A 26756-nucleotide genomic window follows, 5' to 3' on the forward strand; every position below is an offset into this window, starting at 1 on the left:
CTTGATTAATGATGAACGTAATATGGTATACAGTATACAACACCAAAAGAAATAAAATTAGAATGTTAAATGATACAGGAAGCCTAAGGAGCCTATCAGGTGTGAGTTTGAAAAAACATTTCTTGAAGCTGGTTCTCCTGCACCTAGGAAACTCTTCTAAAACCACGGTAGTTAAGCCCGCTGTAGAAGAATTGCTGATAAAATTACTGGATCTGGCTGAGATGGCAAAGTTAACATGTTTAATCAGAGAAAAGTCATTACTGGCATTTGTTAAGGATGTGACATTTCATATGAACTGGTAATGAAAATGAACTGGTAATGTCAGGATTTGAATATTGAAAGAATACTGGTTTATAGAAGATGGAATGGTTGGATTTTAAGTTGTTCTAGCAGAAGCCACCGAAGCCACTGCCTGCTGCTTCTGGCTTTTCAGGCAAATGAAGTGCTTTGAGTCTGCTGGTAGCACTCTAGCAAAGGAAGTGGATTGAACAGGTGGCATTGCTCTATGCAAAGAGGCGGTTCCTCTGAACTCTCCACTAGAGCAGTTATTTTTTCTCTGGAAATTGCTCCACTTGTTTCCTCAAAGCCCTGGAGTGAATCAAAAGACAATCAACAACCCCAGGCAGAGTTAGGAGTTAAGTTCTTAAGGGGAGGAATTGGATGGGCACCAGGGTTGGGCAAATCTGTCAAGTTCGCTTAAAAAAAAAAATTCCGCATAGGAATTCTTCAGCATTTTAGTGCAAATTTCTTCTAATAAATGTATTGTTATTATTTATTTATTTACTGAATTTCTATACTGCCCTTCACCCAAGAAGCATGGGGAAGTTCACAATATACAAACACAAAAATACATAGCATAGCATATAGGGCTGCCATACATCTGGATTTTCCCAGACATTATTGGGACCTCAAAGGCGAAACTGACATTCAGGAAGAATTTCTGAAAGGTGGCCCTTTGTCCTGGATCTTAGGTAAGTCAGTAGAAAAAACACAGGTTTTTTGTTTTTGGGGGTTTTTTTTGCATTTTTGTAAGAGAAAGCTCAACAACTTTCGGGGTGTCCTGGTTTTTACTTTTTGAAATATTGCAACACTAGTATGGTAACAAACAAAATCAATACCCGCCCCAATAGTTTAAAAGGCCATACTGTAGATTAATTGGCCAAAGGCCTGGGGGAAGAGAAAGGCTTTTGCCTGGTGCATAAAGATTTGAAATGAAGGCACCAGGTGAGCCTCCCTGGGGAGAACATTCCACAAGCAGGGAGCCACCACAGAAAAGGCCCGTTCTCATGTTGCTGCCCTCCACACCTCCCATGGAGAAGGCACATGAAGAAGGGCCTCAGATGATGATTGCAGGATCAGCTCATAAAGTATTGTGGTCCCCAGCCATTTGATATACACATTTTTGCAAGCGATTTCTCTCAGTATGATGAAATGTCATGTGCTACTTTTCACTAGCATATTTATTTTTATGCACACTTACCCACTAATATGCATTTTTGTATACACTGTTCAGTTTGAGAACTTCATTGCAAAATTCAGATAAGTGTGAATTTTGACGGATGACTACATTTGGCTCTTGCATTGTTTTGGAAAGTGTGAATTTGATTGATTTGACCTCCAATGTGAACTGAATCCAATTTCTCCCCCCAGCCCTAGCCTCACATACCTGAAAGACTGAATACTCTCATATAGACCAAACTGGGAGGTAGAGAGCCTCTGCTGCCCCCAGAGGCTGGAGGGGTGGTTATCCATAGCAGAGACTTCTAACTGGTGGCCCCCCAAGCTCTGCAACTCTCTCCCTCTGGGTGTGAGTCTGAAGAGCATGTGCCTTTCCACCCATGCATTTGGGGACTGGTGAATTTGAGTTTGTTCTTTTGTGTATCTAAGGCTGCATTGTTTTGTTTGAATAGAGATTTATGCTCTTAAGTTTTGGATACAATTGTATTCTTATTCTTACTGCACCCTTTTGTGTAGGGCAGGTAACAAGCCACATTCTGCAGTGGAGATTGTGATAGCGATGGTGAATTACTGTTTACATATCTGAGCTCTCTAGGACACCTGATTCTGGATGCAATGCTGAATCCGTCTCCTGAGAGTTGGCAGCAACCCTTCCCATTTCAAAAGGCTAAGAACATAAAACACTTGTATTTACCTTCCTCCGACAGCTATAGCCTTAGTTCCCTTTTCTTCTAGACTGACTTCTCCACAAACCTGTTTCTGACCACCATTATGCTCTTCCTCAGCCTCATTGCCTGTCATTTCAAAATATTTAACTTCCCAGTTTCTTTCAGACAAGCTGAGTCTCTTTACATTTTCCAGCACCCCTTCCCTGGGGGGGAGGGGTCCCTGACCCTTCTCAGGGCTCATCCCTAATGTTGCTGAATGTGGTGAGTTTCCTGCACCTCCATTAATTCTCTGTTGTCCATATGAAGTCCTCCTCCAAATCACCACATTCACCATTTTCCAAGCATCCCTTGTATTAGGCTATCCAGATTAGGGAGGGGAAAGTGTGGGAAGGCAGTGATTTGGGGGAGAACACCATATTGTTTTGTGCTACCCCAATTTCCAAGCGATGAGAGACTCCTGGGGTTCCAGGCATTTGCCCCGGTTCAGGTTCCTTGGAATGAAGGTCTTCTGAGACTGTGCTGTCTTTAGGATAGATGGTTTTATTCACACATATACACAACCTGAGCATAAGATGGAGGGGCTCACAGCATTGACACCCCAGCAGATCTTGCTTCCCCATCAGTCACAGCTTTGGATCCAGCACAGATCAAGCATGGCTCTATGTCTCCAGCTTCTGGCCTGCTTCCAGTTCACACACCACACTGGCTATTGTTCTTCTACCTAGCAGTTAGGTGTTGGAGTTGAGGAAAGGCCCATCCAATAGCCTAGTGGACACCATCACTTAGCTATAGCTCTCGCACCCTAATTTGTTCTTTTGTGGTTGCTTCTTTTGAGGAAAGGCAACCTTTCCCCACCCCTGTAGAGCAAGCCCATCAGATTGATTTAGGGCAGCAGCAAAATAATGTAGGCTACCTTACTGCCCCAGACTCTACAGCTTTTGGAGCATTTTCTTTTGCCTTCTGGTGCAAAATCAACCTTCACCCTCACTTCCTGGCTTTCCTTCCCTCATAATTCCTACAGATTCTCTCTCTCTCTCTCTCTCTCTCTCTCTCTCTCTCTCTCTGTGTGTGTGTGTGTGTAATGGGGGTGTCCCTGGCAGCCCCCTCCCTCCCACAGGCCAGCCTGTGCCCCTCCCTTCCAAGTCAAAGTGCATTGACCCCAAGGCCAGTCAAGTTATTTTGGCCAGAATAACCTTTCCCTCCCATGGCTTCTTTGGGCAGGATATAAATTCAGTTATTAGCCTTGCACTCAAAGACCCATTCCCAGTTTTCATTTTAACAGCCTGATATAGCTTGGGAAAGGCATTTCACTGCAGCTATGAAACAACTGGGAGTCAGAAACTCTTGCTGATCTTGCTGATCTACTGCAAATTGGTCCACTTACTGCTCACCCCTCATGCATGGTGAAGCTTAAGGCTGTCTGCAAACCCTCCATCCATTTACTTGGGGTGTAAAAGCTGCATTGGACAAAGTGAGACTTACTTCCCAGTCCACATATGTAAGACTGGGCTGTAGGATTGGCAGCCCCACCCTTGGCTGTGTAGGTTAGCAAACAGCAGATCTGCAAGGCAAAATGAGGAAGACAAGTTCAGATGTGGTGCTGGTGTAAACACAACCATCAAAGTCAGATGGGTCTGCAGGCTACACCATGCTTTGTTTTGGCCCACAGAGATTTCAAGGCTGAATAGGGGAGCTTTTCTCAGCTGGAAGGCTGGACAGCAACCTCATGCCAGCTCATGGTTGCTAGGAACCAGAGACAAAGGAAGGGGACACAAGGCATCTTTGTTGGTTCCCCTATTCTTGAGGCATCCGGGTAGACCCACAGAGCTTGCTCAGAACTGAATGCAGAGCAGCAACACGTCAGACAGAGATTTCCAGAAAAACCTCAGAGCCTAATGCAAAAACACACAAATACCGCTGACAAGCAAAAAAAGGGAAAATGTCTATTTTTGATGCAGAACAGGCTCACGCTTTTAAGAACAGGTTTTGCTTATTGAGTTTTCAGACATAACAACATACAAGCAGAAGAAACAGTAAGGAAACAAAGAATAGCAACTATTGGGGGAATAGCAACAATATTGCAGTCGGGATAAAACAGAGCAAAAGGTTTGGTACACTTTTGCAGACATTGTAATGAAAGAGTCCGTGAAGGGATGTTTCACTTCCAAAATGTCCCTTGATTGACTTTTGTTTCATTACTATGTCTGCAAAAGTGTACCAATATCATATCAAGTGCACCAATATCAACATATCAATAAGGCAGCCTCACAGTAAACAGAGACCTGTGTCATTGGGGGCTTCTGCTGCACTCTGTTTTTATTGATAAAGGATATAATCAGAAACCATACAATGTTTGGATCTAGGTTTGATTCTGCTATCCCTGCATGGATTTTTCCTAATTTCCCCAGGTGGCGTAATTTATTTTTAGATGTCCACTTCCTACCCCGCATTTCCCAAGACTCCAGTTATGAGCAGGTGGGGAGAAACATCAGCTGGGATGGAGTCACAGGGAGGAATCCCTTCACCTGCCTGCACAATAGTGGCTGGTGCCTGCTGGGACTGACAGAAGACAGGGTGTCAGGGAGAGCTACTTGCTGACCACAGAGTTGGCCCCAGGATGCTTTGCTACATGAGGGAAACCCCTGCTGCTACCTCATGTTCTCTGCCCTAGCTTGCTGAAGACAGTGAAAGGGAGAAAAGGAGGCAGGAGAGGAGCAGGCAGCTGTCTTTGTTTGCAGTATCCAGTGCTGAATAATTGTTGAAGCTAAGCCAGAGATGAAAGTCTAACTGGGCCATGGTTCAAATTCTTTCATTTATAGTTGTTTGAGTTGCCATCTCTATGGTTCTCAGGGTCTTTTCAGTGGTGACCCCAAAATTATGAAATGCTTGGGGAAACGGCAGATGTCTTGTTTTAAAATATTTTTGGTGTTTTCTTGTTGTTGTTTTTAAAAGTTGCTGCTGAATCCTAACCATGTCTGCTCAGAAGTACGCCCTATTAAACTCAATGATTATTTCTGCTGAATATACTCATCAGACTTGGGTTCTATTTCTGCCTTGTTTCTGCCTTCCAATTTGCGTCTCACGTGACCGGACGGTGCTAGCCATGATCCTTGTGACATCAATGTGGTTCTGAGGTTGTTAGAGCTATCGTTTCGGTTCTGCTGCTATGGTTTTGGCAATGTCTACTCAGGGAGATGCTATGTAGCTCTGCTTGAATGTTGGTCTCTATGCTCTGTCTACTATGACAAGAACATGAAAGTATAAGAATAGCTGGCAGGAACAGGCCAATGGCCCATCTAGTCCAGCATTCTGGTCTCACAGTACCTGTGGGAAATCAGCAAGCAGGACCTGAGCACAAGAGCAATCTCATCTTCTGCAGCTTCCAGCAACTGTGAAGGCAGAGCACAGCTATCCTGGTTAGTAACAGGTTAATGAGTTGACAATGAATGCACATATCCAAGTTGGTTTCCACAAACAACAGGTGTTTCTGAACTAGACTGGATTAGACTCCAGGTGGGGACAAATAAGGCTGTTATTCCATGAAATGAAATAAAAATCTGGCCTAGCCTTCCCCCACCAACCTAGCTTTGTGTGCACGTGAAGCATTAAATTATGCAAGGCCCCACCTGCACTCTGAAGTACCCAGATATAGGACTGGATCCAACTAGCCCCACTGAAATTAATGAACCTAACCGAGGCCACACGCACACCACACATATAAAACACTACAATACTACTTTAAACAGCCGTGCTTCCCAAAGAATTCTGGGAGCTACAGTTTGTGAAGGGTGCTGAGACTTGTGAGGAGACCTCTATTGCCCTCACTGAGCTACCATTCTCAGAGTGGTTCAACAATCAAGCCCTCTTCTTTCCAGGGAACTCTTGGAATTGTGTCTCTGTGAGGGGAATAGGGACAACTCATAGCACCCTTAACAAACTATACTTCCCAATATTTTCTGGGGGAAGTCATGTCTGTTTAAAGTGGTCTCATAGTGCTTTAAAGGTATGGTGTGAATGGGGCCTTGGCCATGCTCATTAATTTCAATGGGGCTACTCTAAGTAGGACTAGCATTGGATACAACCCATAGCTTTCGACCTTCAAGGGGAATTAAGCCTGCAAGTCAAGCCAGACATGGCAGTTTCCAGGGTAAGGTCCGAAGGACCATAAAACCACTGCCTAGCTGATGGGTTTGGTCAACATCTATAAGTGCATCTGCTTATGCCATTGATAGCCTTCTGCTCCAGGAGTAAGCTGAAATAAATCCCTTTTAAAGCTGGAAGTGAGAGCTGGACCTTAAAGAAGGCTGATTGCTGAAGAATTGATGCTTTTGAATTATGGTGCTGGAGGAGACTCTTGAGAGTCCCATGGACTGCAAGAAGATCCAACCTATCCATTCTGAAGGAAATCAGCCCTGAGTGCTCGCTGGAAGGACAGATCCTGAAGCTGAGGGTCCAGTACTTTGGCCACCTCATGAGAAGAGAAGACTCCCTGGAAAAGACCCTGATGTTGGGAAAGATGGAGGGCACAAGGAGAAGGGGACGACAGAGGACGAGATGGTTGGACAGTGTTCTCGAAGCTACCAACATGAGTTTGACCAAACTGCGGAAGGCAGTGGAAGACAGGAGTGCCTGGCATGTCCATGGGGTCACGAAGAGTTGAACACGACTAAATGACTGAACAACAACAACAACAATACTAATTCTTGAAATGGATTAGGGGTGGCTGTTCTTGCCTCAGAATTCCATTGAAAATGTGTCTGTGCTGGGCAATCTTCCGGGTTGGCGCCATCGGCAATGGCAGAATTCCTCTGACTGGGAGGAATTTGCCCCGTGGGAAATTGGGTCTGGCCGCCACAGCGAAGGCGGAGACCCGTTAAAATCACAGGCGGGAGAAGCCTGTGAACGTGAGATTCGGTGGGCACCTTCTGCGCCTCCCCTACTCGCGGGGAAACCCGATTTCGGGGCTCCGGAGCGATGTGGGGTGAGTGGCGCGGTGCTTCGAATCGTCTGCTTCTTCCATGGAGCGAAGCCGCACAGCCGTTGCCGGAGAATGCTGACTTTTTCCTGTGGACAATTTGACTTTAAAGTAATTACCCTTGAGTAGATCTGAAACGGAAGAATTGGATTTCTAAATGTTTAATTTGGTATCGTAACGGGGAGGTTCAAAACAGGAAGTCCGCCTTCCCCTTTTGTAAATAGACTGAGGCAATGAAGTTGCAAGCTGGAGTCCTGGAAAGTCTTTTGTAAAAGATTAAATTTCCATCAGTAAAGAACATTAAACCCCCTCTTGGAGGCAGGAGAAGAGAGGGGGAAGTTGCGGATTGATTATGCCTGTGGGAGAGAGTGAAGAGATTTAAAACACCGCCGCTCTGACCCTGGAAACGGGCTGCTAGTAGGACTGACATCTTTTGGAATGTTCATTGACAGCGTTTAGAACGTTCATTGACAGCTAGTTAAACAAGAGAAATACATTGTTTCTACTGTCTCCGGCTGCTTTAAAAAGGAGTAAAAGTAACTGAAAATTGAAACTAATTTGAAACTAATTTTGGATTGTTGAAAAGAGGATACTATTGACTATTACAAATAGAAACTGTTTCCCCCTAGTGGAAGCCTTTGAAACCGGTTGTTTTACAAGAGCTGGGCTAGGGGAATTTCCAGCTGCAAGTTAAAAACCGTGAGACTCTGGGACTGACCTTGAATCTTTTAAGTGTTATGGTAAATGGAAGAGGACAAACAGACCAGTCAACTGCTGACAAAACATTAAGGTCTGGGAGGACTTGGCAACAATCCAGAAGAGGTCCATCATCAGGCCCCCTGCTCCCTCTGTTGCTGCCTTTGTACCAGCATATTTAAAACCAAGAAGAATGTTGACAGAAGAGGCTTTAGTGGCTGCATTATATAAGATAAATGACTCATTGGATCAGCTTAACAGGAAAATGGACACGATAAATGCGAAAATGGATGTTTCAATTACTAAAATCTACCTAAATACAGAAGGTATAAATAATACCAATACAGAAACCACCCAGAAATTGATACAGGAACCTACTTTGATACGGCAAACTGCGGAGGAAGCCAGGGAAAAAGCTGTTGTTGCTGAATGTAAAGTAACACAACTGGAGAGAAAGAGAAAGAGAGCCCCAGCCCTACAGAGGCAATTTGATGAACATAAGTTGACGCTTGCTATGACTGAACTTAAAGAAAAACAGACGAATTTGAGGATTAGAGTTCACTTTTGATGGACATGCCCAAGGATTAAGACATTTTGGGAGATGATTTACAACGAAATGAAAAAGGTATTTAAATATACCCTTTTGAAGAAGCCAGAGGCCTTTCTCCTGGGCATGGTCGGCCAATTGGTGTTAAAGAAGGATAGAACTTTTTCCACGTATGCAACAATAGCAGCAAGAATACTCATTGTGAAGTACTGGAAGACACAAGATTTATCTATTTGGGAAGAATGGCAGATGAAGTTGATGGACTATATGGAATTGGTGGAAACGACTGGCAGAAATCCGAGACCAGGGAGAAGAGTCGGTGGAAGAAGACTGGAAAAAGTTTAAGACTATTTATAGAAATACTGTAAAAATAATGAATGTAAGAAAAATGTTGGAATGAAGTTATATGGCTCTAGTAGAAATGCTATAAGGAATTAAGTATAAATAGATTAATAGAATATTAAAGGGAAAAATAAGGTCAGAATATGTTAAGATAATTATAGGATAGAAACAGAGGAAGATGGAAAGGAATTGCTGAAACAATTAACAGAAGTGGAATACCAAAAGGGAGGTGTGAGGAGGTCGTGGAAATAAGGGAATGAAAGATAAGAAATTGTTTTGTGTGTTAAATGGTTTGTGTCTTATTTTGTTATGCTTTTCCCCCCCTTTGTTTTGTCTAATTTGTTGTGTTTAAACGGTTGAAAATTAATAAATATTATTTTTTATTTTAAAAAAAGAGTTTGACCAAACTGCGGAAGGCAGTGGAAGACAGGAGTGCCTGGCATGCTCCGGTCCATGGGGTCATGAAGAGTTGGACACAACTAAACGACTAAACAACAACAAGATGGTGGCCATCACTACAGCTTATGGTAGCGAATTACAGGGTTTAATAAGCATATGTAGCAAAGCCACTGTGGGGTCAACATACTGCTCAGTACATTTCCCGTACAGTAACTGCAGAGTTTTGACAAATGTGCAAATTCATGCAAGCAGTTTTAATGTGCAACTTACATCAGTGTATGCACTTGAACCTAACGTATACTTTCTCTTTTTGTACACATCATTTGGTTGGAGAACAGCATTGCAAAATTCAGGGAAGTGCAGATTTCTAAGGAGAGCTGCATTTAGTTCAACAAGTGCAAATCAGGTAGTTTCACATCCACCGTCCCTGCATAGCACCCACAGACATAAGTTACTCAACTGACAACTCTTCTGTCTTCAAACCAGATCTTCCCATTATTTCCTCATTAAGAGTGACAGATGCTCATGGGAGAAAGTCCGTACTTCAATGGTGCAATGATTTGGTATCTTGTTCTCTTTCTCTTTCTCTCCTCCTTCCTCCCCTCTCATCCTTTCCCATGGAAAAAGAAGAACCAAAGACAGAAGTTTGAACTCATTCAAGCACAGGTCCTTGTGAGGGAAATGTGATGCATTTGGCAGCATGCTTTAAAACAGTTTTTGGAAAGAATGCTTCCTGCACTGAGAAGGAAAAAAAAATAAGCTGCCCCATATTAAACAAGCTGTACCTGCACTGTATGCAGACAGTGAGGGGAGAGCAAAACCTGGGATGAGAATGGTGGACAGCAACCCTGTAATGTAGGCCAGGCTTATGTCCGCCACACTGTAGGGGGGCTGGAGATGTAAGATAATGGCTTATGACAGGGGTCAGCAAACTTTTTCAGCAGGGGGCCGGTCCACTGTCCCTCAGACCCTGTGGGGGGCCAGACTATTATTTGGGGGGGGGAATGAACAAATTCCTATGCCCCACAAATAACCCAGAGATGCATTTTAAATAAAAGGATACATTCTACTAATGTAAAAACATGCTGATTCCTGGACTGTCTGCAGGCCAGATTTAGAAGGTGATTGGGCCGGATCCGGCCCCTGGGCCTTACCCATGGCTTATGACAACCTTGCAGTGCAGTTCACTGTTATTATCCCATATATTGTGGTGGTGAGAGGGGGAGGACGGAGGGCTAGAGCTGAGGGAGAGTGACTCATAATGACAACCACATAATGTGCTGTAGTACAGACCACCATTAACAATCCCCATATTGCAGGTTGCAGGCGTGAAGCATCTTACACATGGGTCCATCTAGCTCAGGATTGTCTACACAGACTGGCAGCAGCTCTCCAGGGTTTCAAGCCAGGGTCTCCCCAAGGCTTACCTGGAGATGCCACAGGGGCCATCAGCATGTATAGCAGCTGCTTGGTGGGATGGGGCAGACAATGAGAGACAGCGGCTTGTGGTGGTGGCTAGGGTTGGTGGCAAAATTCAAATCAGTTTGCTTTTAAAGGCAAACATACTGAAACACAACCACAGCAACAGCTCTCCTCCAAACAACACCTCAGCCGAAGTGTGTTCAGCAGCCTCAACTTTTGTAGTTGGAGTCAGTCAAGGTCCCACCCTTCCAAGCCAGGCAGGAAAAGACCTGCAAGGCAGGGAACATGTCTTCCAGGACTCGCAGCCAAGATTCTCTTGCAGGTCAAGGTTGCCCACTGAGGGTGCCTCATTTGAGCAATGGCAGAGACAGCAGCGGCAATGACGCAGCTATTTGGCTCCTCCTTCCTCTGGTCCCTGGCACAGTTGCTCCCCTTGATCTCTCTCCATGTGGACTTGACCCTCAAGCATCGTAATCAGAGGCACAAAGGTCCAATTGTACCCAGAGTGGACTTGAAAAGCCATCATGTTGCATTCGTCAGTCTGTTTCCACATTAGGCCATCTGTTCAAAGGAAGATGCATTATCCACGGTCAAGCTCCATTTCTGGGTGGGGATGTGTGTGTTCTTTCGGTCATGTTCCTTCAGCCGCCGTGTTCTCCAAATCTGGCCTCAAGAAATCTCAGCAGGGAGTGGTTCTTTTTTCCCGTGGGAACAGAAGCATTAAGTTGGCACTAAGCAAGCAGCACTGCCAGACCTCAACTCGAAAATTTATTTTTCTCCAGACATAGAAGAAATATGGTCTATATACCAGGAATTGGGAAGCCAGGATGCCTCAGGTACTGTAGGGCTCCAGGTCCCTTCAGCCCTGGCCCCATGAGCTCATTGTCCCTGTCCATAGAGACAAAGGTCCCTCGCAGCTGCCACTCTGAATGACTCCACCCTCTCCACTCTAGGACTCTAGAACCCTATCAGAGCCTCACGCCTCCTCCCCAAAGCCTAGCATCTCTCTTATTGGGCTTTGAGACTGCGCCCCCTCAGCTCAGCTCCCAGTGCATGTGCATTCCTCACAAAGCTCTGCTGTGCCTATGAGAGAAGCAAAGGACCCTCTTGGGGAGTGATGCTGGGATTCTTCCCCATCTGGGCTCAGGTTGTATATATGTGAAAATAAACCATGTATCGTTAAGACACCACAGTCTCTGTTGTACATCATTGTCCAAAAGGAAACACAAGCGCACCGGCAACCCCTGGAATCTTGCACTGCTTGTGGAGATTGGGGTGGTGTGTAGTAACATGCACCCCTGACTGTAAAAAGGGCTTTAAAGATAAGGACCAGCATTGCGAATGTAGCCCTGAAGCAAATGTGTAACCCAGGCAGATCATGCAAAATTAGTGTTAAAGCTTTGCTGTGGTAACACCAGAAATTTTACTAGCTGCTGCATTCAGAACTTTGCAGCTTCTGAAGAGCTATCAAGGACAGTCCCATGGAAGGCACATTATAGGAATAAAGATGGGAGGCTATTGAGGCATGCATTGACTGCGAGGGAGGGAGCTGGGAGCACTGTTATACTGTGGTTCCGCTCCTTCCTCCTGGGCCGTGTTCAGAAAGTGGGGGGGGATGAGTGTTCAGACCCCTGGGGTCTCACTTGTGGGGTGCCTCAGGGTTCTGTCCTCTCCCCCATGCTTTTCAACATCTACATGCAGCTGCTGGGAGAGATCATCAGGGGGTTTGGGCTGGGTGTTCATCAGTATGCGGATGATACCCAGCTCTACCTCTCTTTCAAATCAGAACCAGTGAAGGAGGTGAAGATCCTGAGTGTCTGGAGGTGGTTAGAGGATGGATGGCGGCTAACAGATTGAGGTTGAATCCTGACAAGACAGAAGTACTGTTTTGGGGGGACAGGAGGTGGGCAGGTGTGGAGGACTCCCTGGACCTGAATGGGGTAACTGTGCCCCTGAAGGACCAGGTGTGCAGCCTGGGAGTCATTTTGGACTCACAGCTGTCCATGAAGGCACAGGTCAAATCTGTATCCAGGGCCACTGTCTACCAGCTCCATCTGGTATGCAGGCTAAGACCCTACCTGCCCGCAGACTGTCTCACCAGAGTGCTGCATGCTCTAGTTACCTATTGCCTGGTCTACTGCAATGTGCTCTATGTGGGGCTACCTTTGAAGGTGACCCGGAAACTACAACTACAGTAATCCAGAATGCGGTAGCTAGACTGGTGACTGGGAGTGGCCGTCGAGACCACATAACACCAGTCTTGAAAGACCTACATTGGCTCCCAGTATGCACAATTCAAAGTGTTGGTGCTGACCTTTAAAGCCCTAAACAATCTCAGCCCAGTATCCGCCCCCAACATTCTGTCCGTACACTGAGGTCCTGTGCTGAGGGCCTTCTGGCAGTTCCCTCGCTGCAAGAAGCCAAGTTACAGGGAACCAGGCAGTGGGCCTTCTTGGTAGTGGCACCCACCCTGTGGAACGCCCTCCCACCAGATATCAAAGATAAAAACAACTACCAGACTTTTAGAAGGCATCTGAAGGCAGCCCTGTTTAGGGAAGCGTTTAATGTTTAATAGACTATTGTATTTTAATATTCTGTTGGAAGCTGCCCAGAGTGGCTGGGAAAACCCAGCCAGATGGGCAGGGTATAAATAATAACTTCTTCTTCTTCTTCTTCTTCTTCTTCTTCTTCTTCTTCTTCTTCTTCTTCAGCTTCCTGGAGTGTTTTTGCCCCATTGAAATGCATCTTTTTAACGCTGATAACGCCTCTGGTTTGCTTTAATGGAGGGCTAGAGAAGTGTGTGTGCATGTATGTTGTTGAAGCTAGCCTGCTGCAAAAAGGTAAAAAGGCACATTTATTGCTCCACCCATTTTTGCCTCTGGCACTGCCACCCAATAGCATGTGGCCCTGGGAGGTTGCTCTGGACTGGGAATCTGGCCTTCTGGCTGAAAAAGGTCCCCCAGGCCCTGCTTTAGAAATGAAAAGGTGAGGGTTTTGGTGCAGAGTTCTCATTTGGTGCTTGGCTCCATGGAGAACCACCTGCTCTGCTGCTGGTGGGAAAACTCACAGCAACCTCCAAAGACTGTTGAGGCAAACTGTGTGGCTTCAGGCAACAGGCACTTGCAGGTGTGATATCAAAGGCTGTTCAGTAGACCAGTGTGAGCAACTCGAACAGGCATCCTGCAAAACAGCTGCACTGAGCAGTGAAGGCCTCAGGCCCCCAACTGTAAAACAATGGAACCCTACACATGCGTTTTGGGAAGCAAGTCCCATTGAGTTTAACGGGTCTTATTCACAGTGATCCGTGAAGCTGAGGCTCCAATACTTTGTCCACCTCATGAGAAGAGAAGACTCCCTGGAAAAGACCCTGATGTTGGGAAAGATTGAGGGCACAAGAAGAAGGGGATGACAGAGGACGACATGGTTGGACAGTGTTCTTAAAGCTACCAGCATGAGTCTGACCAAACTGCGGGAGGCGGTGGAAGACAGGAGTGCCTGGCGTGCTCTGGTCCATGGGGTCACGAAGAGTCGGACACGACTAAACAACTAAACAACAACAACATTCACAGATGACTTGGTATAGGATTGTAACCTCAGCATATCTTACTGCATTTGCCTGCATTCATCTTTGGCAGCAAGAGCTGAAATTTGTAGTGCTAACCTGGTGCCCTCCAGATGGTTTGGACTGTCCCATCAGTAGGGTACTAGGTTGGCGAAGGCTGATCTAGCAGAGTCACTTGTTAGAAGGATTAAGAATATGAAGTCCCTCCGTATTAGCTACTGTAAGAATCTGGCGTGAAATTGAAAGCAGGATATATGTAGGTCTATTGCTTTTAACTTCCCCATTTTATAATGAATTTCTAAATCTGGAATCAACAATAATGGCAAATTTCCAGCAACGGCAAAATACTGGTTTAGAAAGCATAAAAATGATTCCACAGGGTCAAGTCATGGGGAGAAGGAAGCTTCCACTTTTCCAATATTTTCAAAATAGAGGTACAACCTCCTCTCTTACACAAAAATATGGGGAGGTCAGGAAAGTGAACAAATAGTTAAACTGTGATATCTGAGAAAATGGGTGTGAGATTTGGAACAAAGAATAACCAGGAAACAATGGACTTAGATTTGGGACAAGTTCCATTCTAATATAATCTCAGCAGACCTAAATGGTAACTACTTTATAACCATTTATCAATAGTACCGATAGTTAATGCCTTATAAACTGAATTGGATAAATGTTGGAGATGTGGTTTAAATAAAGCAGAGAACATACATATCTTTTGGAGTTGTTCTCCAATAGAGATATTCTAGAAACCCATTCAGGCTTGGATATGTTAGGATATCATATACCCCTGGAAACTAAAATATTTCTGCTTGGTTATCTAAAAGTCGTTACTCTGGAAAATGATCAATAAATAGTGTTCAACCTTATAACTACTGCTAATATTATAATAGCTAAAATGGGTAGAGCATATCTCCTACTACATCTGAATGAACTGAGAAAATTTAGTTCACAATAACTATGATTAAACTAATTTATTATAAAATATACATATAAGCTAGCCTAACAGGTTTATGGAAAAACAGGTATTTTTGTAGTATTTTGGAACAAGAAGATCAATGACAATGTCCAAAGTTATACTGCTTTCAAACAGCTGTAACAGTATTTCTTTATACTATTTATCTTTCATTTATTTTGTTTATTATAGGGACATGGGTGGCGTTGTGGTCTAAACCACTGAGCCTAGGGCTTGCTGATCGGAAGGTCGGTGGTTTGAATCCCTGCGACGGGGTGAGCTCCCGTTACTTGGTCCCTGCTCCTGCTAACCTAGCAGTTCAAAAGCACGTCAAGTGCAAGTAGATAAATAGCTACCGCTCCGGTGGGAAGGTAAACGGCGTTTCTGTGCGCTGCTCTGGTTCGCCAGAAGCGGCTTAGTCATGATGGCCACATGACCCGGAAGCTGTACGCCAGCTCCCTCAGCCAATAAAGCGAGATGAGCGCCGCAACCCCAGAGTCGTCTGCGACCGGACCTAACGGTCTGGGGTCCCTTCACCTTTACTATTTTATTAATACAATAAAATATATTAAAAAGAAAAATGGGGGTGGGGAGAACATGGGAAGCATCCTGCTGAAACAGGCCAATGGCCAATCTAGTCCAGCATCCTGTTCTCATAGTGGCCAGCCAGATTCCTATGGGAAGCCTGCAAGCAGGACACATGGACCACACAGAGAGAAATCTCCTACTCACAATCCCTCAACAGCTGGTATTCAAAAGCACACGCCTCCGATATTCGCCTTCCATAAATTTGTCTAATTCCCTTTTAAAGTTGTCCAGTTTGTTGGTTACTGTTTGAAGACGTACTTAGTTGTGTCTGTCTTGATTCTCTCACCATTCAGCTTCTTTGGGGTTTATCTCTTGACTGATCTAAAAACACCCTCAAACATTGCCACCTTATATTGGTAATTATTGAGTCCTCACAACCACAGGACAAAACCAAAACATTCTCACCTTAATCTATTCAGAACAATTTCATCAATTAAAGAGGTGTCTCCAGTCATACAGGCAGCAGGTTGGTGTATATATATATATATATATATATATATATATACTCAATGTATTGATGTTTTTAATATGAGTACTTGTCAAATCATTTTAGAGGAGGAATCTTCTCTCAGATAATTTTTATGTTGCTGGTTGGGCATCACATGTACTTGAGAAACCATGCTTCCCTCCCCTATCAGAAATGTAGGGGTTTTCCCCCCACATTCAGTTTTATTCATATTAAAACAAGTCATTAGTTTCTTTTTAAAAAAAAAATCCCTCACACAATTCGTTAAATATGTGTCTTCTCTGAAAGTGGGTCATTCCCCTGCTTTGCTTAACCCCTTCTCCCTCTGTCTTGTCTTTCTTCACAGTAGAAATTAAAATTGTAAACTCTTTGGGGCAGGGACCTGCCTGTTTGGGGTGAGGTTGTTTATGAAACTTTGCAAAGTGCTTTGTTCACTGATTGAGCAAGGAATGCATTAAACGTACCAGCCAGCCAAGGATGTTCTCTTGGGCAGATCTTGCAGAAAGAAACCCCTTGACTGAACCTCATCCCTGTTGTGCGACGGGGACGGAAATGCACTCTGCACATGCTTTGGGAGCATGGATCTATTCTTATTTAATGCATGGGGCCGTTGTCAGTCTGCACTGAACATGCCTTGCATTGGCTGAGCATCGACCATGAATTTATTCCTTTTTAAAAAAAATAATATTTATTACTTTCCAACAATTTAGACATTACATAGAAAAAGAAAATAAACAATACAATACAATACAAAAACAATACCTAACACTGAACTAACAAAAACAATTTAAACTAAGAAAACAAAACAAAAACAATTTAAAGCACATCAAATAGTTTCAATCTTTCATTCACTTATTTCCACGACCTCCTCACACCTCCCTTTTTGTATTCCACTTCTATTAGTTGTTTCAGCAATTCCTTTCCATCTTCCTCTGCTTTCTATCCTATAATTATCTTAACACATTTTAACCTTATTTTTCCCTTTAATTCTCTATTAATCTATTTATACTTAATTCCTTATAACATTTCTGCTGAAGCCATATAACTTCATTCCAACATTTTTCTAACATTCATTGATTTTACAATATCTCTGTAAATAGTCTTTAAACTTTTTCCAATCTTCTTCCACCGACTCTTCTCCCTGGTCTCGGATTCTGCCAGTCATTTCCGCCAATTCCATATAGTCCATCAACTTCATCTGCCATTCTTCCCGAATAGATAAATCTTGTGTCTTCCAATACTTCTCGATGAGTATTCTTGCTGCTGTTGTGGCATACATAAAAAAAGTTCTATCCTTCTTTGGCACCAATTGGCCGACCATGCCCAGGAGAAAGGCCTCTGGTTTCTTCAGAAAGGTATATTTGAATACCTTTTTCATTTCATTATAAATCATCTCCCAGAATGTCTTAATCCTTGGGCATGTCCACCAAAGGTGAAAGAATGTACCTTCAGTCTCATTACATTTCCAACATTTATTTTCGGGCAAATGGTAAATTTTTGCAAGCTTGACTGGTGTCATGTACCACCTATAAATCATTTTCATTAAGTTTTCTCTTAAGGCATTACATGCCGTAAATTTCATATGCCATAAATTTCAAATTTATTCCCACTAGATGCGTGGGAGGGCGGAGAACGCAGCGCACCCTGCACTGGTTCCAGAGCAATTCACATTGATTCTTGCATTTAAGGAGTCGGAGGCCTGACAGAGCCAGCATCCGGGGGTCATTTTAGATCCTGTAATCTTACGGGGAAAGGGAGTGGGGGCTCTTCCCTTCCTCCGGCACTTGAGGGCCTCCTCTCTCAATCTCTTTTCGTGAAGTTCCCAAACCCAGCTGGTCCCACTGCACTCTGCACATGCTCGGCATTCGGCGCTCTCCTTTCGCAAGTCTGAAAAAGCCCGATCTGTGACGAGCGAACACGTGCGGGGATCGAGTGCCCCGGGAGGGGGAAACAGCCACCCAGACGCCGCCGCTGCCACCTCCGCGGCCGCCGACGAGTCATCCTTTCCCCGGCAGCGTGGGACCTTGTTCCACTCCCTGCAGACGAGAAGAAGCGCGTAAGAGGAAAGTCCAGCCCCGGGACGCGCGGAGAAGCAGCAGCAGCAGCCCTAGCGCAAGGAGACGCGCCAGAGCAGGTGGGCCGCGGCTGCTTGAGACGCCTCTTTCTCTCTCCGAAGGGGCGGGCAGGCGGGCGGCTTCCCCACGCCGAAGAGCGCCGCGCCCAGCGTCTCCTCCGCCTCCCCTTTGCGAGACGCGTCGCCGGTGGGCAGCAGGTGAGCCGGGTGAAGGGGGCGCGCGCTTGACGTCGGGGACGGGCTGTGTGCGCGCTTACTCGCTGTGGTTCCGCGCTCGCCTTCTGTCAGGCTTAGGATCGGGCTGCCCGGTGCGTCTGTTTCAGTGGGGTAAGTGCGCGCGAGCCCCTGTTTACAGGACGTTAATTGCGTGCATTGCAGTTAATTATTCTCAACACCCCCACCCTCTTTAAATGGAAATGGCAATCGCGGAGCAAACCGAGCAGGGGAGGGGGGGTTGGCGTGCTTGGTTCGCCCCCACCCCCACGCCACCGCTGTGCTTTGCAGCCGAAGAGAAGCCTTCAAATCCCGGTGGAAACGGAGAAAGGGGGGTGGGTGGCATGTTGAATTTCTCTCCAGGTCACACCCACCTTGACTTTGCCTGTGCTTGCATAAGAAAAGCCGTTCAGTTTAATTGCACGCAGCCGTGTAATGATTAAGCCGTGCCCAGTCTGTTTTGATCCCAGAGCACGCGAAACCTGGGGAATTGTTCTCTAGGAGGCTGCGCTATGCTTTGAGCAGCCTGATCCTGTGCTTGTTGTCTTTGGTTCCGTCGGGTTTGTTCCCCAAATCAGCGTGGATTAGGATGGCAGCCTCGCCACTGCGACCGTAAAGTCTCTGGGATTTGGGTTGATTTTAATTTCTGGTTTACCTTCGGTTAAGGCTGGCAGGCATCTTGGAATGTCGTGGGCAGGATCCCGCCAAAGTAGGGCTTTGAAAGCCTCGTTTGGGAGTTGAAGAGGTGGGAGTGTTTAAACGTTGAAGTCCTAGGCATGCTTTAGTTCATAGAATTACATAGAGTTGTAAGGGGGCCCCCAAAGGACATCTAGTACAACCCACTGCAATACAGGAATCACAGTTCAAGAAGCCCTGACAGATGGCCAGCCAACCTTGGAAAATGTCCAGTGGAGGAGAGTTCACCTTCTGAGGGAGTCTGTTTCGCTGTCAAACAGCTCTTACCACCAGACAGTTCTTCCCATTGTTGGGAGTCTGCCACACTGAATACTCTGGGGATTATTGCAGAGTGAAAATGCATAGGATTATGGTGCATTTCTCGCCCTTCAAAAAGAAATGTCGTTTCAAAATGTTTAAATACTTGGGGTGGACCATGTCCTTATCAGTATTCACCAGCCAGACAACGAATGCAAACTGGTTTCCATAGCTACACTAGGGAAGGACCAATCACCTTGTGATGTGGTGGTCAGAACAGGAACACATTCATGCCTCAGCCTAAAGACTGTAAGTAGCCTCATGGCCAATTTCATTGTGAAATCTGTAGTCTTTTTATATTTTAGTGGGTATGTTAGGGACTTTCTTTTCTTCATTTTATACAGTTGCGGCATCTCCTGTTTTGTACCGTTCTAATCCTTTGTAAACTGCTTTGGGTCTTTTTAACAACAGCATCAGCAGCAAATTAATCGGGATTCAAACAAATAGTAATAACTTAAGACAGCCCTCAAGGTGGAGCAGGGTGAAATAGATAATAGATAAGTAAAATAAATGGGGTTGGGAACCTGAATAGGATTATTTAGTCCTATGGAGGTACCTAATTGCTTCAATTTCAGCTCAGAACTGCTCTTTGTTTGGGTGTGTGAGAAGCCAGTCATGGCATTATTGAAGCAGGGAGACGAAAGGACACCCCCCCCACGGACCCCCCTCAATGTATACGCTTGCTCTCCTCAGTTGATTAATGCAAAATTCATGTGTGTGAGCCCCCCCCCAACTCCAATTTTCAATTTTTAATCACAAGCACGGCATACAATCCCCACTGGGCTCATAACCTGCATTGTACAGCTGAGGTTCGGGCGTTCTCCGCCAAAGCGCCGGCAATTGTTCATACGGTGCCGGGAAATGAGCTAAAGAGAGATATTTGACTGTTTTACTTTAGCACTGGGGAAAGTGACTGATGATATGCGTAATAAAGGGAGACTAAATGGGGTGGGGGTGCGGCAGGGGGGAGAGGTAGGAAGACCCTGAATCCAGATCAGAGACCCTGGGTAACCAATTGATACAGTTACAGGTAGGTAGCCGTGTTGGTCTGCCATAGTAAAAAAAAAAAAATTAAAAAAAATCATTCCAGTAGCACCTTGGAGACCAATTAAGTTTGTTATTGGTGTGAGCTTTCGTGTGCATGCACACTTCTTCAGATACCATGCACACAAAAGCTCATACCGATAGCAAACTTAGTTGGTCTCTAAGGTGCTACTGGAAAGAATTGCTACAGTGTGTCTCCCAAAGGACACCCCCCCATCTGGTGGTCTATCCAACATGTAACATTTGCCGTGCTGGGCTGTGTTTGCTCCTTACATTCAAAATATGTACCATATTTTTCGCTCTATAAGACACACTTTTTCCCCTCCTAAAAAGTAAGAGGAAATGTGTGTGCGTCTTATGGAGCGAATGCAGGCTGCGCAGCTATCCCAGAAGCCAGAACAGCAAGAGGGATCGCTGTGCAACGATCCCACTTGTTGTTCTAGCTTCGCCGCGCAAAGCCTCTTCAGGGCAGCAGGGAGCCTTCATCCTGCTGCCCTGAAGAGGCTTCGCGCGGCTATCCCAGAAGCCAGAACAGTGAGAGGGATCAATCCCTCTTGCTGTTCTGGCTTCTGGAATTCATAATCCCCCCCCCCCTTGTTTTCCTCCTCCAAAAACTAGATGCGCCTTATGGTCTGGTGCGTCTCATAGAGCGAAAAATATGGTATCTTGGGAACTGTAGTTTACCCTTCACACAGTTGCAGTTCCCAGTGCCTTTAGCAAACTGCAGCTCCCAAGATTCTTTGGGAGAAATCACGGGCTTTAAATGTTTGTTGTGCATGCAGCCTTAGATATATAGTACAGTAATTTGCAAAATCAGAATTGCAGAGTTGGGAGGGATCCCAAATTTCATCTAGTCCAACCCTTTGCAGTGCTAGAATCATAGGTAAGGAATCTCTGACAGATGGCCACCCAGTGTCTGTTTAAAAACCTCCAATTCCAACCAGCTGTCTTGGCAAGAGGGCCACATCTCAAGTCCAGAGTCTGAGACCATGCTATTCTGCTTAGCTGGTGCAGTGTAGTGTATTGGTTAGAGTCTTTGACTACTGCATCCACACACTTAGGGCTGCGTACACACCATACATTGAAAACCCATTACTTCCCACAAACAATCCTGGGAACTGTAGTTCACCTCTCACAGAGCTACACTTCCTAGCACCCATAGCAAACTACATTTCCAAGGATTCTTTGGGGGGAATTAAATGTGCTTTAAGTGTTTGCACACAGCCTTAGATACAGGTTATGCTCAATGACCAGAGTGTGGTGAATGTTGACATTTGTGTCTTGCGAGTCCTAGATGAACTCTAGAAGTTCTGCAGATAGAGAGGTGGTTCCTTGCTGCTCGATCACAACAGTGATTTTAAGCTGACAATATTTAGGTCACCTGAGTATCTATGAGTTTTCAAACATTTACAAAGACTGTTTTTGTGGCTGTCAGCTTTCACCACCCTGTGTGAGAGAGACAAGCACACCCGCACTAAGTGTGGCGCATTCTAAGGACTGGATTATATGTGATGAGAGCAGACCCCGGAGTCAGAATTTGGTCAATGCTGATTCTTTTTGAAGGGGGTGGGGTGGGTGGGGGCTTGCAAAGCACAGCTTGGTTGAACGCAAGGGCAGCTGAACTCCTTGCCTGCATCACCCCCCCCCAAAAAATCTGGTTTCCGCCTGGTTGAGCTCCATAATTGAAAATAATGTTTAGGTGGAGAAAAGTTATTTCAGCTCAGCTCAACTCTCCCCTCCCCCTTTCATCCACTGGTGCTGTGCTTAAAGTCCCTCTTTCCCTTCTACTTTTATAGGTATTTGCCATAACCGACCTGGGTCATGCTCCCAGCACCTCTAGTTATGCCCTCTTTCATACATTACATTGGGCAAACTATGTTTCCCCAAATGGGTACCTGCCGCTTGATACCTGAGCTCATTTGGCATCCTCCGTGATGTGTATTGCATGTGTGATGTGGACCTCAGTTATGGCACTGTTAAAATGCGCAATTCTGTGTACCAACTAGGGGCTGTGCCCCTGCTCCCTTACCTCACCAACTCCTCTACCCCCACTTGCCAGCCCCCCTAACCTTTGCTCCCCTTTCCTTCTCCCTTCCACGGTAACCCATTGACCTTCCTCATCTCACCTCATGCTGCTGCCGCCACTACCACCATGGATTTCAAAGCAGCTGCCTGATTCAGGAGTGAGAAAGCCACCAAATCAGGTGCCTCTGAGCATTAACAGAGTGCAGGAGGGAATGGCTTGAAAGGCATGAAGGATAGATAGAAGACTTCTTCCTCTTAGACCTTCTGCGAAGGGATGTGGTGGCAGGAAGTCCAAGTGAGGTGCAGAGAAGCCCCCTCCCCACACCTTTTAGACCTTTTCCTGTGAGAAGGAGGAAAGTGGGACAGCCCAGGTGAGCTGTACAGAGCCCCTCCCCTTTAAACCTTCTCCTGTGAGGAAGATGGAAGCAGCCCAGGTGAGCTGCGGAGGAAGAGTGGTGGCAGGTAGGGACACCTCCTCAGCAGCCATCCTGATCATAGGAGAGGGCTAAAATGATAGTGTCAGTGAGCTGGCTGGGTTTCTGAGGAACTGCCCCTGCATGTTGCAACTCTTCCTCCGTGGCTCACCTTGGCTGACTGCCACTGCCCTCCATCAATGGCCCAGCAACTCTTTGAAGGTTGTCATCATGCTGCATTTCACAGTGCCACCTATCTGTAGCCAAGCAAACTGCAGCATGACGACACTCTTACAGTTTTTATTATATAGTAAGAGAAGATAGTCAACTGCCAAGCTTTATAGGAAGGAGAGAAGCTTTTAGCCTTTCTGAGTTGGTCAAGCTGGGCCTGGATTGTACCACTTCAGGCTGCAGGTGGGGCAGGTACATGATGACATGCACCTCGGTACAAAAAGCATTCACTTCATGTAGAAAATTGGCACCTCCTCTCTGCCATCTTATTCCTGTATGTGCAGGGAGGCGGGCGGGAGGGAGGGAGGAGGAGCATTCCTAGGGTTGGCCACCTCACTGAGAACTGGAACATAGCTTGACTGCATCACTAAGAGCTATAATTTATGAAACATGGGCCAGTGTGTCCCTCTTGTTGCAGAGGGATGAGATCCTCCAGGGGGAGACCTGACTGATGTTGGGCCTTTCCTATTCCTGTCATGAGGAGTTACGGTACCTTCCCTAACTTTGTGCCCTCTAGATGGCACTGGGTCCTGCTGGCTGGGGCTTCTAGGAGTTGTAGTCCAAAACAACTGGGAAATACAGCTGGCAACTGGCAGCTCATGAACTCAGTCTGGCCCCTTGAGAGATATTTCATTGATGTGCATCTTCAAACACAGCTGGTGGAGGAAGTGGACAAGAAGAGGGACTTTTTGCCCCATCTTCCTTTTCCCAAGTCTATTTCCTTGCTGACTTGTGCACTGCAAGGTTTCCCTTTGTCACTGCGACCAGCGGGTTGAGTGGCTGACCTTTGCCTTTTCCAAACAGCAGACGTTGACCATAGTGGGTGCCAACCACATTGTCTGTGTGACACAAGGCATGATGTCAGCCTCATCCTCCCACACAATGTTATGTTCCGCTCCTCAGGAATGTCTCTTGAAGTTCTTGTTTGACAAGTCCAGCACTGCACTTGGCTCAGGAGAAGCTCTCACACAAGTGTGCCCTGAAGTGGCTGACATGGAGTGGGAAATGGAGAGGGTCCATCACCCTCCCCTTTCATTGTCTTTAGATAGGATGAGAAATGTGGTCTTTGTTCCTTTTGAAGAAGAATAGGCCCATTCGCTTCCAGAAATTGGACATTGAAGTTGGTCTCCTACTTCAGTTCTGGAGTTGGTTCTTGTGTCTCTCCCCTGCAGTTTTAACCCTCTGTTTGTAGTTATTGCCTCTGCTTTTGGTGAGAGCTGCTTTACTTTTTTTGTCATTTTGCTATTTTCAGACAGCGTGTTAGCAAGATCATTCTTCACACAGCTGAGATCTGGCTTCCTTCTAATGCAAGATGGTTCAATGCACTTTGTTTCCGACTCTTAGATGCTTTTACGAGAGTGACGTGTTGGGCTTGGTGACACGGCATTTCTGTGATGTTTTTCTGTGACGCTAACAGAAAGTGTCACTTTGTTTCCTAGCAGAGCAATTTGTCACCCCAAACAAGGAGTCCATTCACCTCAGCCCTGGGATAATGATTCATTGGCAAGGCAAAAGGTTGCCAAAATATTAAAGGATTAGCATAATAATTTCCCAGCAGCGTGTTGGACAAGATTTGCTAGTGCATTGTGAGAACCAAATTTAATTAATAGATCATATCCAACCAAATTTCCCACTCCCAGAAGAGGCTGCCAACTGCACCCCTGTATGGTTTGTTGGTCTGGCTTTGCCTCCTCCCGTTCAGCACTCACCAGGTGCCAAGTATGACTTGGAGCATTCAGTAACGGCCACAAAGAGGCAACAGAATTAGTCCTAGGAGGCTGCCTCCTGTACCTCTGAGAACTGCTGTTCCGATCTTACTCCAGTTGAAGGAGATACTTCTTTTGAGTTGCAAATAAACACAGGTCCTTGGCTCCTTCGAAAGCAGACAGCCATTATATTTTAAAAGTTAGAACTTTTTGGGTGTCTGAGTGGAGCCTGTCTGCAACTACAATTAAATAGCAGAAGTGTACTCTCTGCTATTTAAAAGTTTGGCAAAGACTAGGTCACGGCTTGATCAGCCTGGGATGGGAGCCAGTACCATGTCTAAGATGTGCGGTATACACTGTGTGGTATTACTGATCTAAGTACAGTAGCTTCTTTCAGCATGGACCAGCCCTCCCCCAGCTGTTACCTTCCAGATGTTTTGGACTACAACTCCCATGCTGGGGGAGGTATCTGCTTGGAGAAGTCTGGTGTTACTGGTAGAAATAATTTCAACAAGAATTAGCACTTATTAGTATCTAATGAATTGTGTTGCCCTTTGCTGTGAGCCTTCATTGTGGGCTGTATATTATAATTATGTCAGTTGTCTGTGGCAAATAAATAAATAAATAAATAAATACAGTGGTGCCCCACAAGACGAATGCCTCGCAAGACGGAAAACCCGCTAGACGAAAGGGTTTTCCGTTTTTGAGTTGCTTCGCAGGACGAATTTCCCTATGGGCTTGCTTCGCAAGACGAAAATGTCTTGCGAGTCTTGAGATTTTTTTTTCGCTTCCCCCCCCCCTTTTTCTAAGCCGCTAAGCCGCTAATAGCCTTTTAGCAGCTAAGCAGCTAAGCCACTAAGCCTTTAATAGCCGCTAAACCGCTAATAGCGCTAAGCCGCTAAGCCGCTAATAGGGTTGCTTCGCAAGATGAAAAAACCGCTAGACGAAGACACTCGCGGAACGGATTAATTTCGTCTTGCGAGGCACCGCTGTAACCGTAATCAGATATAATCAGATGCAGCAGAAAGGCCCTGCTGGATAAGGGCAAAGGGACCCCATGATGTCCAGCATCCTGTTCTTACAGTGTGGACAACCAGACACTCCAAAGGGGAAGCCTGTGAGCAGGACTTGAGGGCAACAGCTTGTGAATCCCAGCTACTGGCGTTCAGAAGCAAACTTCCTCCGACAGTGGAGGGAGAACATTGCCATGGCTGCCAGTAGCTACTGGTTGCCTTATCCTCTATGAAGTGAGCTGGCACCCTAGAATTCCTGCATTGCAGGGGGTTGGACTGGATGACTCTTTGGGTCCCTTCCAACTCTACAATTCTATGATTACATGCTGTGCAAGTAACCCCGCTTCTGTCTTGGTGCCTGGCAGGAAGAAAAGGGCAGTGCTCAGTTGGAGATTATGCCAATAAGTTCCTTTCTCCCAGCTTCAGTGGAGCCTTGCTGTCTGTCGTGTCTGCAGTTTCATTCTTCCTTTCTCATCTTCGTGAGAAAAGGGGGTGGGTGCTTGCAGAGAGAGGAGCTAAGGAGCGGACCACAGTGACAGGCCTCCTGTTCATTTGCAGTTACTCTGAAGAGGGGATTTTCCTCTGGGCGTTCAGTCGAGGTGAGGGAAGCAGTTCCTGCTGGGATTCCCTTTCCTGCTCCCCCCCCCCTTACTGCCACTTTTCCTTTGTATCTGGTCTCCCAAGAGGGCATCCTGCCTGAGGCACTTGAGCACTTCCTTGCTGCTGCTTCCCTTCCGAAGGCTGTCAGAGAGGGCAAGTTGACAGGAGCCCAAGAGCTGCACATGCAGCCTTCCTCACCTTGCAGCTGCTGGGCAGCCACCCGTGCAGCGTGGTTTGGAGTGGGACCCGGAGCAGTGACTGCTGGTCAAGCCAGCTGGGGAATAGGGGAGGCTGTGTGGTTGTTTTCTAAAATAGCTCTCCATCTAGAACCCAAACATCGAAAAACCACTTGATCTAAAAACAAAC

General features: G+C 45.9%; 1 protein-coding gene across 6 annotated transcripts in view; it reads left to right on the plus strand.

Annotated features, from left to right (window-relative positions):
* Positions 1–18327: 18327 nt before the first annotated feature.
* Positions 18328–26756, plus strand: part of ADGRG1 (adhesion G protein-coupled receptor G1) — a 40096-nt gene continuing 31667 nt past the window's right edge. For 2 of the 6 annotated variants that reach the window (XM_081017014.1, XM_081017017.1), the window contains exon 1: positions 18345–18479. The gene's annotated coding sequence lies outside the window, so the exon portion shown is untranslated. Of the gene's footprint in view, positions 18480–18868; positions 19608–26756 lie in introns of those variants that run through there. The other 4 variants (XM_081017015.1, XM_081017018.1, XM_081017019.1 and 1 more) reach the window with 3 other exon arrangements.

This window comes from Podarcis pityusensis (assembly GCF_964106645.2).
Source record: "Podarcis pityusensis genome assembly, chromosome: 8".
In the NCBI taxonomy this organism is placed as follows: Eukaryota; Metazoa; Chordata; class Lepidosauria; order Squamata; family Lacertidae; genus Podarcis; species Podarcis pityusensis.